Source organism: Salvia splendens, chromosome 17 (genome assembly GCF_004379255.2).
Source record: "Salvia splendens isolate huo1 chromosome 17, SspV2, whole genome shotgun sequence".
Lineage (NCBI taxonomy): Eukaryota > Viridiplantae > Streptophyta > Magnoliopsida > Lamiales > Lamiaceae > Salvia > Salvia splendens.
The window spans coordinates 19,530,887-19,534,527 of NC_056048.1; the positions used below are offsets into that span (position 1 = coordinate 19,530,887).

General features: G+C 36.0%; 1 long non-coding RNA gene across 1 annotated transcript; it reads right to left on the reverse strand.

The window, feature by feature from the left end:
- Positions 1 to 2,377: 2,377 nt before the first annotated feature.
- On the reverse strand, positions 2,378 to 3,057 carry LOC121773635. Its single transcript, XR_006044824.1, has 2 exons — positions 2,704 to 3,057; positions 2,378 to 2,604 (listed from the first exon to the last, which is right to left on the reverse strand). It is a non-coding gene; the product is annotated as an uncharacterized LOC121773635 (long non-coding RNA).
- Between the last annotated feature and the right edge of the window lie 584 nt (positions 3,058 to 3,641).

Genomic DNA, 3,641 nt, shown 5'->3' on the forward strand with positions numbered 1-3,641 from the left:
ATTTTATCAGTTTTATGTCATTTTGTCACGTTAAAGTATCATTTTATCAGCTTATATGCAATTTTCTCCAGCTAAACTATCATTTTTATAAGCTAACTGTCATTTTATCCGCTTAGATTATCATTTTATAAGGTAAAAGTATCATTTTATTAAACAAAAATGTCATTTTATGCACCAAAAATACCTATCATTCTATAGGCTGAAAGTATCATTCTACCGTCTGAAAGTATCATTCTATAGGCTGAAAGTATCATTTTATCAGTTTTATGTCATTTTATACACCAAAAATACCTATCATTCTTTGGTGAAAGGACTAAAAGAGAAATTATTTATTTAGAAATTGAATTTGATAATTTAAATTTGGTGTTGTATTCAAAATTAAATTTTATCTATTGTAGATCATGTAGGCAGCTAATATATTTGTCTAGATAAATAACAGTAGTTCAACGCAACATTAGCAAAAATAATTAGATATAAACAATCCAAATATGCTTGCTTTGAAACAAAGACTAATCCAAAAATTTGGCTTCTTTCCCGGCACACAACAACTTCATCTTCCCAACACCGCAAACACACTCGGGTATCATGTCACTGTCGGTTGTTGTCGTCGACATTAGAACGCTGTAAAACAAGTACAAATATTATATGATCAGACTGTGTTATATTTATTTCAATTTCCTCAAAACATATCAAACAAGAAAACAAATTATATAACTCAGATTATAAATGAACCACACTGAAATACACACATTGTTCCACATAGAGTTAGCCAAATCTTCTCTCATTTGAGTCCAAGCAGCAGATGTCTCAACTTGATCAACATATTCAATTTCACCATCAGCATCTTCTACAACACCAAGTTGTGTGTCACCCGCAATTTGTTCCTCTATTGGGTCGTTGGTCATCTCACCACGAATATAATTGTGCAGTAAAAAGCAAGCCATTATCATCCGTATTTGGATCTTGATCGGATAGAAGCTAGCACTTCGCAAAATTCCCCATCTCATTTTTAGGACAGCAAAAGCTCGCTCGATAATATTACGGGCCTTGCTGTGCCTTAAATTAAAACAATTCAAGAGCATTTTGGGGTCTTTGGTTACCGACGCCCCATTCCTTCAAATGATAACGAACATTTTTGAACGGCGTCAAGAATCCTTCACAATTGGCGTATCCATTATCGCATAGGTAGTAATTTCCTAAGAATACCACACTGGGTCAGGATATTTATATATTTAAACAGAAAGAATAATGAATTCTGAAAAAATCAATTAGTGTCAAAGACTCTAGTGAATTTAAACCTTTGGGCACCCTCAATCCCCGGTTCTCTTGTAATGGCATCCCTTAGCACTCGAGAATCGCCGGCAGATCCCTCCCACCCGGGTACAAAATACATGAATCTCATGTTGCGGTCGCAGGCAGCAAGAGTGTTAGTTGCGATTTGCCCCTTGCGAGATCGATAGCGTGGCTTATCCGCGTTACTTACAAGGACATTTATGTAGGTCCCATCCAATGCGCCAATACAAGCCCTAGGACGACTCACATATAACTATAAAAATTCCACATGAACCTCGTGACTTAAAAATGTTACCTGTATTTGGAGACTTCATTATTTACCTTAAAATGTTTCCACCGATTATCAATACACGTATTCGTTACTGGATCAGGTTGGGGCAAAAGAATGGTATGAAGTCTGAGAACTGCTTTCAGCACAAGATGAACATAATGCGAAATTGTTTCCCCGGACCGCTTAAAATGAAACCCAGCTGGACGAATTTTCTTGTGGTGTGCTAGGATGTTTAGAAAAATAGCTACTTGTTCCTCTAGTAAGACATATCTACCATTTCGCAGCCCACCCACGTCTCTCAACAGGATACATAAACGACCAAATGCATTCCTATCCATACGTAGGTTCACAAAACAGTCTATGTCACTAATTTTAGTGAGTCTATTCATGTGTCTCACCTGTTGGGGCATCCTATCCTTGTGTGAATACCTAATTAGATTATGCCTAGTACGTCGGCCGCATCGTGGGTGTCTTTTCAGATATAAGTGCAACAGGATAAGCGTGTGCATATGTAAGAGATGCAATACACCTTCCACCATGAGGTAAACGACTTTGGAAAAATGAAATTGTCGAGCCATAACCACAGTTGGTAATACTAGCAAACAAATTAGGCTACTGCACCATAAAAGAATCCAAATAGGACATCAGAACAAGCAAAGAAATTATCATCACGGTGGTTACGAACTAGAAATCACCAATTTAATCAACAACTTACTACAACAAACTCTGCAGATAATCACACATAAACAAACGAAAATTCTCATGTACAGAAATCGCAAATAAATGTCGCACTGTAAAAAAGGATCTGCGGTATAAGGAAACACACAAAATCACGCGATAATTTTTAACATCCAGATCCGAACAATTACTCCAAAAAATACATCTGAGACGTCAGCATAAAATCACAATAGGGTTGCAAAAAGATGAAATTACCTTCTACGAGCTAAATCGATTCCACTGTCACCTACAAAATACCGCCGACTACTACTAAAGGATTACCAATTTCGTCTGCTACGAGGCTTTAGCTCTGGGCTGCTTCCCTAAATCCGACATAAAATAACGAGGATGAGCAATTGGGGAAAGATCCAACAAAAACGTCAAAGATTTGTTTGAAGGTAGTCGACGGAGAACGGAATTACCTTGAGCAGACTAAATCAGACCTTTGTGCATTGGCTCCCGTCTCCGGGTGGTGAGGAGTAGCACTTTCTTCCCATTTTCAAAAAGGGGTTTTTCAATTTGAGCTGCGAAGATTTCAAATTCGATTTGAAATGGGGATGGACAATTGGGGAAAAAGGGTGTTAAACAGGCACGCCGTTCGATGTCAGCTAATAAACTGCCGAAAAAATCCCGATTCCAACCAGTCGAATATTACATGAATAGTGCGGGCCTCAGAAGTTAAAAACGGGCCATGAACAATGTTGCTCAAGTAACCAAACAATGAGTATATTGCAGATAAAGATTATAATCTAGCTGAAACCTTACAACCAAACGACTCCTAAGAAATAGGACTGTTGGCCCAATAATTATAAGGTTGTTCCATACTTAAACTAAGAGATCGAATTCTTGACGGTTTGATTAAATATGGATGAGCCTCATGCTACTTGACTATACCCTTAAGTTTTCCATTTTCCTTTTTAATATTCCCCCTGTCAAATAAAGAATGACAATTTAGGAATGACTTGAATTTTAATGCATAATTGGTAAAGTAGGATATAGACAAAAAGAAAAAAGTTAATTTGATTATTAATAGTGGAGTATGTGGTCCACCTCAATAAAAAAAATCACTACCAAAAATAGAAGTGAACTTTTATAGGACGAACCAAAATAAAATGAGTGTCTATTTTTATGAGACAGGGGAATAAGCTATTTTTACTACTTTCAAAAGTTTTATCCGGAATTCCGGATCATTAGATTTATAAATTACACATTAATTTACCAATATATTAATTTTCCTCTTAAAATTCAAAGAGTTTAATAAGAAAATAAGTCAAGATTAAATTTTTATTTAATTAGTAATTTCGACGGCCCATAATAGTTTTTAAGGTATAAAAATACAAAATAATATCCAAAAGAAAGG